Here is an 11,229-nt window from a genome sequence, read left to right as displayed (position 1 = left end):
GGATGTAAGCAACTTGGGCACAAAAGACCAGAGTGTCCCCTAAACGCAGCAAACCAAGCACAGTCCTGGAGAAGACCCGCCGGCGGAATCCCACGTAACCCTCAGCCTGCGGCCCACTACGTAGAGGAGCAAGAATGCTGGGGCATCCTACATGAAGCAGACCCCGTGCAAGCTGCCCACCGGAATAACCGGCAACTGGTTAAAGTGAATGGGAAGGAGGTCAGTGGTCTACGGGATACTGGTGCTACCATGACCTTGCTTCAAAAGAACTTGGTGTCTGAGAAACAGCACACTAGAGACACTGTGGCTGTGAGGGTAGCAGGGGGCGCTGTGTTCCGCCTACCTGTTGCCCGGGTACATTTGGATTGGGGAGTGGGCGCTAGACCTGTGAATGTGGGGGTCATGAAGGACTTACCAGCTGATGTTCTCATTGGAAATAACTTGGCCCCCCTTGTTTCTGCCTATGCTCCCATGGGTCCCACCGATGTTAACCCTGTGACTACCTGTGCCCAGATCCGTGCCGCAGAGACTGACCCACCTGCTGCTGAGCCCCAGGACGCTGAGCTCAGTAAATCTCTATCCGCTATTGATACGTGGAAGTCCCGTTACAATGCGCTGATGAAGGAGAAGGGTCAAGTAGAGGATGAAATGGTCCCGTTAAACAATCACGTAACAGTGCTAGCGGGAGAGAAGAGGAGCGCAGAGGAAAAAGCGCGTTTAGAATGGGAATCTCTGCTAGACAAGCTGCACCGACAGACTGCAGAAAACACCAGCTTGAGAGTGGAACATGAAACATTGAAGACAAACTTAGCGACACTGGAGGAGAAGCTGACGCTGGCTCATAGTGAGGTGCAACAACTCAAGGGCACCCTATGTCCCTATGAAGGGATTGTGGATACCTATAAAGAGCAGGTACAAAAAACTCGTAAAGAAGCTGATGAGATTTTGAAGGACTGTTTAGCCCTAGTCTGGGCACTGAAGAAGTTGAACCCTTATTTATACGGACAGGAATTCTCTCTCATAACGGGAATGCAGGTGGATTGTCCCGGCAAACTGACATGCCTACCACCCTAGTCCGGTCATCCCCAGGTTGACCCGCAAAAGGGTCAAGCCGGGTCTGCCGGAGTGTTCCACTAGGAGGGAGCTATGTGACAGACCCTTCTGTCAGTACTGAAAGAGTTAACTTTGTTCAGCTTTAAGAAGCTATTTTCTAAAGACAAGGTTGCTGCTAGCCTCAGCTATTGTGTACTGTAATTAAGTTTAGTGATAAACATTCCCATTGTTTAATCATCTCCAGAGAGCCGCCTTTGAGGTGATAAGGACTCCATTGTTTTCTTGTGTTTTAATTACTTATCTGGTTAAGTAATGTAATTCCATTGTATCTTGTAAAAGGGCGTCTTCCCTCTATCTAATGTACAATATTCTTTCAACCCCCCAACTGGGGTCAGACCTGCATAAATACTGGGCATATAGCCTTCAATAAAGTGCATTCTGTTTTAACCTTCAATGTGGAGCCTGGTCTCATGTTTGAGGGGGGAATTCGCTGGGTTGTGAGTTGCTGATCCCATATTCAGGACATCTTTCATCTGGTATTAACCCTGGGTATCCGGGTGATACCGTAACACTCACAGTGCTAGTGTGTTTACAAACTTCATTCTAGCATTTGGGTCTAACTCTGGACTTAACCTTTCCTGACACCTTGAAGAAGGAAAAAAAGAATTACCCTGCTTATTCCATTCCTTATAAATCATATCAGAAATAGCATCAGGAATAGGAAAAAAAAAACTCTGGAGTAACCACAGGAGGTTTAAAAACAGAATTTACTAGTTCTAATATCAAGAGGACTAGTTTCCACAATATCCAAAAATAATTAACACTTCTAACAAAAAATGAAAATAGTTAATTTAAAAGAAATAAGTAGGTTTGTTAGTGTCAATATCCGAGGAAGGATCTTCTGAATCAGATAAATCCTCATCAGAGGAGGATAATTCATTATGTTGTTGGTCATTTGAAATTTCATCAACCTTATGAGAAGTTTTAAAAGACCTTTATAATAATTAGAAGGCAGAATAGCAGACAAAGCCTTCTGAACAGAATCAGTAACAATTCTTTAAATTTCATAGGTATAACATGTACATTAAAAGTTGAAGGAACAACAAAAAGTAATGTACTATTTACTGATGGACACATTATCTGCATGTAAAAGTTTATCATGATAACCAATACAAATGACAATCGGAAATATAATGCACTTAGCTTTAGTAGAACCAACATCAGGCAGCAGAGTTCCAACAGATACTTCTGAGACAGGATCAGATTGAGACATCTTGCAAAATGTAAAATAAAAAACAACATATAAAGCAAAATTGTCAATTTCCTTATATGACAGTTTCAGGAATGGGAAAAAAATGCAATAGCATAGCCCTCTGACATAGAAAAAGGCAAGAGGCAAATAGCAATGGGGTATTAAAATAATGAAAAAAGTCTGGCGCCAAGAATGACGCACAACATGACTGAAATTATTTTGGTCACCAACAACATCCGGAAATGACACACTCGCATCACTAATGACGCAACGCTGTGTAAGGAACTCTGCGTCAACTACGATGCCGGAAATGACGAACTTGTGTCAACGGACGTACCTTTGTGCCAAAAACATCTCGCGCCAATAATGACGCAATAAAGTCTAGCATTTGGCGCACCCGCGGGTCTAATCCTGCCCGCAATTTGCAAGAAAAATGTAGTCAATTTGAAAAAAAGACTAAACCCCAGGTAAGAAAAAATATTTCTTAATATGTTAATCTTCCCCAAATATGAAACTGACAGTCTGCAAAAGGAAATACATGAACCTGACTCATGGCAAATATAAGTACAATACATATATTTAGAACTTCATATTAATACATAAAGTGCCAAACCATAGCTGAGGTGTCTTAAGTAATAAAAACATACTTACCAAAAGACACCCATCCACATATAGCAGATAGCCAAACCAGTACTAAAACAGTTATTAGTAGAGGTAATGGTAAACTGAGAGTATATCGTCGATCTGAAAAGGGAGGTAGGAGATGAATCTCTATGACCGATAACAGATAACCTATGAAATAGACCCCCATTAGGAAAATCATTGCATTCAATAGGTGAATCTCTCTTCATGTTCCTCTGAAATTCTCTGTACTCTGAAAGGAATCGGGCTTCAAAATGCTGAGAAGCGCATGTCAACGTAGAAATCTTAGCACAAACTTACTTCACCACCTCCATAGGAGGCAAAGTTTGTAAAACTGAATTGTGGGTGGGGTGAGGGGTGTATTTATAGGCATTTTGAGGTTTGGGAAACTTTGCCCCTCCTGGTAGGATTGTATATCCCATATGTCACTAGCTCATGGACTCTTGCCAATTACATGAAAGAAAAAGGAATTATCTATCTTTTTAAACAATAAACATTTTGGGTGTTTACAATCCCTTTAAAGGGACAGTAAAGTAAAAAAAAATATTTCATGATTTAAATAGGGCATGTGATTTTAAACAACTTTACAATTTACTTTTATTACCAATTTTGCTTTGTTCTCTTGGTATTCTTAGTTAAAAGCTAAATCTAGGAGGTTCATGTGCTAATTTCTTAGACCTTGAAGTCTGACTCCAATCTTAAAGCATTTTGAAAGTTTTTCACCACTAGAGGGCGTTAGTTCATGTGTTTCATATAGATAACATTGAGCTCAGGCACGTGAAGCTCCTTGGAGTCAGCACTGATTGGCTAAAAATGCATGTCTGTCAAAAGAACTGAAATAAGGGGGGCAGTTTGCAGAGGCATAGATACAAGGTAATCACAGAGGTAAAAAGTACATTAATATAACTGTGTTGGTTATGCAAAATTGGGGAATGGGTAATAAAGGGATTATCTACCTTATTAAACAACAATAATTCTGGTGTTTACTGTCCCTTTAAGGATTCTCGCCAGTTCTACTTTTTCCCTGGGGGATTTCTATAAAGCTACTTTTTACCTTGAGAACAGAGTCTTGCTAAGGGGCGTATACTGCAATTTCATATGGGGAGGAGATAAATACATTATAAACTGCAAAACTAAATTAATCATTTATAAATCATACAAAATGAATTATTGAACCATTCACACACAAATACACAGGAAAAAATTGTATTGTGCATCTAAAAATCATAACAAAATTGTTCAGTAAAAATCTTATTTTATCAAAAACGTACAACTTGTATGTAAATTACACGGGAATGATTTGCATTAACTATGCACAGCGTAAATGATAATTTAAGTACATGGAATTTTAAGGAGTTAACACCCTGTGCATCTCACTCTGTTAATGAAGGGGTTAATACAAGCTGTGCTGCTCTCTGTGCTAGTGAAGGGTTAATAAAAAGTGCAGCTCTTCTCAGTGCAAAGTGAAAAGTGCTAATATATATTGTGTAGCTTTATCTATATAGTGCAGCTGTAATGCACTAGTAGAGGATATGACAGTGACAATGTGCTCAGTGCTAGTGAAAGTGCTAATATATATTGTGTAGCTTTATGTATATAGTGTAGCTGTAATGCACTAGTAGAGGATATGACAGTGACAATGTGTTCAGTGCTAGTGAAAGTGCTAATATATATAGTGTAGCTTTATGTATATAGTGTAGCTGTAATGCACTAGTAGAGGATATGACAGTGACAATGGGCTCAGTGCTAGTGAAAGTGCTAATATATATTGTGTAGCTTTATGTATATAGTGTAGCTGTAATGCACTAGTAGAGGATATGACAGTGACAATGGGCTCAGAGCTAGTGAAAGTGCTAATGTATATTGTGTAGCTTTATGTATATAGTGTAGCTGTAATGCACTAGTAGAGGATATGACAGAGACAATGGGCTCAGTGCTAGTGAAAGTGCTAATATATATTGTGTAGCTTTATGTATATAGTGTAGCTGTAATGCACTAGTAGAGGATATAACAGTGACAATGGGCTCAGTGCTAGTGAAAGTGCTAATATATATTGTGTAGCTTTATGTATATAGTGTAGCTGTAATGCACTAGTAGTGGATATGACAGTGACAATGGGCTCAGTGCTAGTGAAAGTGCTAATATATATTGTGTAGCTTTATGTATATAGTGTAGCTGTAATGCACTAGTAGAGGATATAACAGTGACAATGGGCTCAGTGCTAGTGAAAGTGCTAATATATATTGTGTAGCTTTATGTATATAGTGTAGCTGTAATGCACTAGTAGAGGATATGACAGTGACAATGTGCTCAGTGCTAGTGAAAGTGCTAATATATATTGTGTAGCTTTATGTATATAGTGTAGCTTTATGTATATAGTGCAGCTGTAATGCACTAGTAGAGGATATGACAGTGACAAGGTGCTCAGTGCTAGTGAAAGTGCTAATATATATATTGTGTAGCTTTATGTATATAGTGTAGCTGTAATGCACTAGTAGAGGATATGACATTGACAATGTGCTCAGTGCTAGTGAAAGTGCTAATATATATTGTGTAGCTTTATGTATATAGTGTAGCTGTAATGCACTAGTAGAGGATATGACAGTGACAATGGGCTCAGTGCTAGTGAAAGTGCTAATATATATTGTGTAGCTTTATGTATATAGTGTAGCTGTAATGCACTAGTAGAGGATATGACAGTGACAATGTGCTCAGTGCTAGTGAAAGTGCTAATATATATTGTGTAGCTTTATGTATATAGTGTAGCTGTAATGCACTAGTAGAGGATATGACAGTGACAATGTGCTCAGTGCTAGTGAAAGTGCTAATATATATTGTGTAGCTTTATGTATATAGTGTAGCTGTAATACACTAGTAGAGGATATGACAGTGACAATGTGCTCAGTGCTAGTGAAAGTGCTAATATATATTGTGTAGCTTTATGTATATAGTGTAGCTGTAATGCACTAGTAGAGGATATGACAGTGACAATGTGCTCAGTGCTAGTGAAAGTGCTAATATATATTGTGTAGCTTTATGTATATAGTGTAGCTGTAATGCACTAGTAGAGGATATGACAGTGACAATGTGCTCAGTGCTAGTGAAAGTGCTAATATATATTGTGTAGCTTTATGTATATAGTGTAGCTGTAATGCACTAGTAGAGGATATGACAGTGACAATGTGCTCAGTGCTAGTGAAAGTGCTAATATATATTGTGTAGCTTTATGTATATAGTGTAGCTGTAATGCACTAGTAGAGGATATGACAGTGACAATGTGCTCAGTGCTAGTGAAAGTGCTAATATAGATTGTGTAGCTTTATGTATATAGTGCAGCTGTAATGCACTAGTAGAGGATATGACAGTGACAATGTGCTCAGTGCTAGTGAAAGTGCTAATATATATTGTGTAGCTTTATGTATATAGTGTAGCTGTAATGCACTAGTAGAGGATATGACAGTGACAATGTGCTCAGTGCTAGTGAAAGTGCTAATATATATTGTGTAGCTTTATGTATATAGTGTAGCTGTAATGCACTAGTAGAGGATATGACAGTGACAATGTGCTCAGTGCTAGTGAAAGTGCTAATATATATTGTGTAGCTTTATGTATATAGTGTAGCTGTAATGCACTAGTAGAGGATATGACAGTGACAATGTGCTCAGTGCTAGTGAAAGTGCTAATATATATTGTGTAGCTTTATGTATATAGGGCTCTATTTATCATTCATTTTAGAATTACGACTTTCAATTCTCCTATGAACTCGCCGCATCTCGCCCTTGCAAAGGCGCACATGTGCGCCAATATTTATCATTAAACCAGTAGTATTTTATCGCTGATTTCCATTGTCGAGATGCGGCAGATTATTGATAAATCTCGCCACAATTTTTTAAAATGCGCCTTATTTATCATTAAAACAGCTTTCAATGTCGATTATTTCGAGCCAATAATGTTAATATCATTTTTTTTTATTTTATTTTTATCCTTTGTTTTTTAATAACTAATATAATACTTTTCTAAATTTTTTAATCCATTTGATTATTATTATTTTTTTTTATAAATTTTAAATCCATTTTAATATAATCTGCCTTGCATTACATCAATTTTACTTCCTCAATATTTATTTGAATTGACAAATATTCAATATTGTGTTTGTAAAATATTGATTTTTAAAATATATATATATATGAATGTATATTTTTTTAGTTCATAGCTGACATGATCCAAGCCCCCTTTCTAAAGTGTTTCTATGGACAGTAAACTATTGCCATTCTACCTTTATTAATATTAATACAATTTCACATTTCTTTTCTGGTGAAATGTCTTTTTTGTAAATAATCTTATTTTAAACTAAACATAGTAGTTCATATGCTAATTTCATGGCTGCCTCTTATCACAGGCTTTTGAAATATCTTTTCAAAAGAGTTTGAAATTACACGTTGGCCATATAGATAACACTCTGTTCAGGCACTGGGGTTACTACACAATGCTAATGCAAGAGAATAGATAATAATCAGTGATAGTCATTTCATCAGTGAGCTGGAAGAAGTCCAAGGTAACCACAGATAAAAAAAAAAGTGTATTAATATAAATGAGTTGTTAATGCTAAACATTAAACTCAGAAATAAAGTGAATATCAATCTTTTGCAAACAATAAAAAAATAGATTGTAGACTGTCCCATATTCAATCTCATACATTGTTATATTGATTTCAGTGTTATGTTTATAATAATTTATAAGGACACCAATACACGGTTAAACATAAATATTTATTTTTTATCACAAAAATAAAAATAAAATTTGGTCACATTATGATAAATCAAATTGTATTGTTACATTTTTTCAATTTTAAGGCGCATTTCATGCAAACTTGAATAGTTTTCTTTCAGTCCTTTTTCAGCTTTCTTTAATATCTCCAATAACTGTTTCTTGTTAATCAATATGTTTTGATCTTCAGGTACTGTATAAAATAAAGAATAAGGTTATTCTTATGTATTTTTAAATCCATATATAAACACATGTCTGATATACTCACCCCAGTCATAATTAATGGTATCAGAGGAATCATTTGAACTATTTTCATCATGCACCTCTCTGTCCACCTCTTCTTCTTGCATCACTGTATAAAATGAAATTTTAGATTTTACTCCACTTGTATATATTAAAAATAATTAATTATCCTTTTTTTTTATTTCTTTCTCTCTATATATCTATCTATCTATCTATCTATCTATCTATCTATCTATCTCTCTCTCTATTATATATATATATATATATATATATATATATATAATATTCGGTAGTACAATATTCTGTTATCACTAGAATTTTTCTAATATATTATTACTTACTATCTTCTAAATCGTCTTCCTGCACAAGCACTTGTTCTATTTCATAATCTTGTACCACTTCTTCTCTCTCCTCATTATTTGCCTCTCCATCTTGACGGTAATTCTCAACCTGAATTTCTGCATCATCTATGTATAACAAAACAATGGTTTACATTTCAAATACAATTATTTTTTTATTATAAATGCAATAAAAAGTAATAAAATTAATTTAACCTTCCAAATTCGGATTCTGAAGTTCTTCTTCCTCATTTGACTCATTTTCAATAATAGGCCTTGCCCTACGTTGTTGCCTTCTTATTACTTAAACACAAAAAATGTTCATTTTATTGCCAACATTGTATGGATCTATATATATATAAATTATTACAATTTATAAATACCTGGAATATCATTTCCCTCCCTGTCCATAAACACCCTTGGCAAGGGGTCAGATTCTCCACCAGAACTTGAGGAATTGTCATCAATTGGACAGAGATATCTCGGTGCTCTACGGTTTTTAACTATTTAAAAATGTAAACAAATTAGTTGCACTATATGTAAAATCATATGTAATCTACAATTTAATAGAAAAGAAAAATTATTAATTTGTACATATATTTTTGAAAAAGACCATATTTCCAATGTTAGAAATAGATTAGATAATCTTTCTAAAATTTTATTTTATCTAATCGCCTTAATACTAGGATGTGCACAACATACTTTCACACATTCTTTTCTTTTACAAACATCAAAACAAAGTTGGCTTATAATTCAGTATAAATAGATAAAAGAAAGAATCAGACATATTATAAAAACCGTGTCATTCTTCAAGGGAGACAGTGTCTACTGTTGAATCCAAAGATTTACATCACTATCTCTTTTTAAACTTGTAAAGTAGAGAACCCAAACAATGTAAGTTAATTAACTTTAGAAACAACACTCAAGATAACTGTGAAAGTAAAATTCTATTAAAATGTGTTAGCCAATCACAATAGACAAATGTACAGCCATAAATCACCAGACTCTGAGCATATCTAGAATTTCTTTTCTCTAAGTGATTTCTAGAGATACAATAAAATTATATAACACAATTAAATTTGATAGTTTTATAAAATAAATGTGTTTTCCAATGCACATGTTATGAAATTGATAAAAATACAAATGTTATTTATACATTTCTGAGCAACATACATTGTAAAAATTAAATATGGATTATGTCAAAGTCTTACATTTGCGCAGGTAACACTGGATAAGTGTCCTCAATTTAGATTGTCTCCTGTACAAATCATTGTAGCGTTTTAGGCATTGCTTTCTCGTCCTCCTCTGTCCAGATATACGCCTCACTCTTCTTACCATTTCACAGAGAATATTATTTCTCCTATCCTGGTCCAAGGTGTAAATTCCCCTTCTTTTTTTGGAAAATATTTTTCCATTGTATATGAAATTATCAATAGTTCACCTATAGAGAATTTCCTAGATCTTGCCATCTTGCTGTGCTGATTTCTATTTCTAGGGTGTAGCCAAGTAACGGAACTAATTTCTATATAAAAATGCGCAATTACAAGTAATAAAATAATCCAATATTTTAAATCAATATTGATATAGATTGGTATTTCTATAAGTTTCAATCTATGTTTCAATATGTATTATAAACTTTTATTAACTTTTAGTTACATCCTAAGCTTTATAATCTTTATTGTATCAATTGTCTCTAATAGTTTCTAAGCAAACCTTAACTTTTTACCGTATTGCAACAAATGTATTTTTTTATGCTAGTATCCATCAAATATAACAATTGTTAGTTTAACAGACAAAACTAACATGTAATAAGAATTTATATAAATATTATTCAAATTACAATATTTACACATAACCAAACACATGACCGTTATTCATTTTATTTATTTTTTATTTATAAATACTAATGCGACATAGGGATCTTTCCAGAAAAATAAAGTTCACGCCCTTTTCTCGCAACCTTTATGCACGAATTCTTTAAATTAGATTGTAACTTAAATTTAAGTTTAGTTAAATTGTGGATACCATTTTGCGCACTTTAACTACTCATTTTTAAGATGGCATCATTGCAAGCAGGAAAGACAAAAAGTGGGAGAAGTGTGATGTTCACCCATCGTCAAAATTGTATTTTGGTGGAACAAGTGGTGGAACATTATGAGGAGATAATCGGCTACCAAGCAAGAACTGTTAACCCACAGAGAAAGCAGGGAATATGGACCCAAATCAGCGCATCTGTGTCTTCAGAAGGTAGCTTTCCGAAGGATGTAAGGGCATGTCGTAAGAGGGTTAACAACATTAGAAAGAACATAAAAAAAAGGTATGCCAAGCAAAACAATTGGCTAAAGCAACAGGTGGAGGACCAGGATACAGGGCGGAATTGACTGATTTCGAACAAATTCTCTATGCCAGGATGGGGGATGCAGTTGTGGTCGCCTGGATGTTCCTGGAGACACAATGGACTTTAGAGGTAAAATATTTTTTTTATTATTTCTTTTTTTTTTTTTTGGGTGGTGTTCTTACATTTGTAGGTATATTGTGAATTGAAATTTTTTTATTTATATTTAAGAACAACATGAGGATGTCTGTGGGGAAGAGGAGGTAAATGCACAGGAGGACCAACCTTTTGTCCATGAAACCACGTCTCAGGAACCTCAAGCTTCAACTTCCCAAACAAATAGAGATCGAGAAGAAAGCGCATGTAAGCAATATAAAAAATAAACTATATGTGTATATCATATCGTTACTTTGTCAGAGGCTTTTCAAAAAAGTGCTGTTGAGATAGAAAGATGGATAACACAGGAGGGAAGAGAGATAGAAAGGAGGGGATAGAGATAGAAGGTGAGAGAGATAGAGATCTCAAAAGCGAGGTGTGGGTGATGGAGAGAAAAAGAAAATGGTAGATAGAGAGAAAAAAGAGACTTTGCAGTGTTTGGA

At 35.1% G+C, this 11,229-nt stretch overlaps 1 long non-coding RNA gene across 1 annotated transcript; it reads right to left on the bottom strand.

Moving 5' to 3' along the window:
- Positions 1-8,350: 8,350 nt before the first annotated feature.
- LOC128659765 (uncharacterized) lies at positions 8,351-8,806 on the bottom strand. Its single transcript, XR_008402473.1, has 3 exons — positions 8,679-8,806; positions 8,512-8,598; positions 8,351-8,424 (listed from the first exon to the last, which is right to left on the bottom strand). It is a non-coding gene; the product is annotated as an uncharacterized LOC128659765 (long non-coding RNA).
- Between the last annotated feature and the right edge of the window lie 2,423 nt (positions 8,807-11,229).

This window comes from Bombina bombina, chromosome 5 (genome assembly GCF_027579735.1).
Source record: "Bombina bombina isolate aBomBom1 chromosome 5, aBomBom1.pri, whole genome shotgun sequence".
In the NCBI taxonomy this organism is placed as follows: Eukaryota; Metazoa; Chordata; class Amphibia; order Anura; family Bombinatoridae; genus Bombina; species Bombina bombina.
Note: the sequence above shows the minus strand (reverse complement) of the source record. Positions and strands in the feature narration are given on the sequence as shown.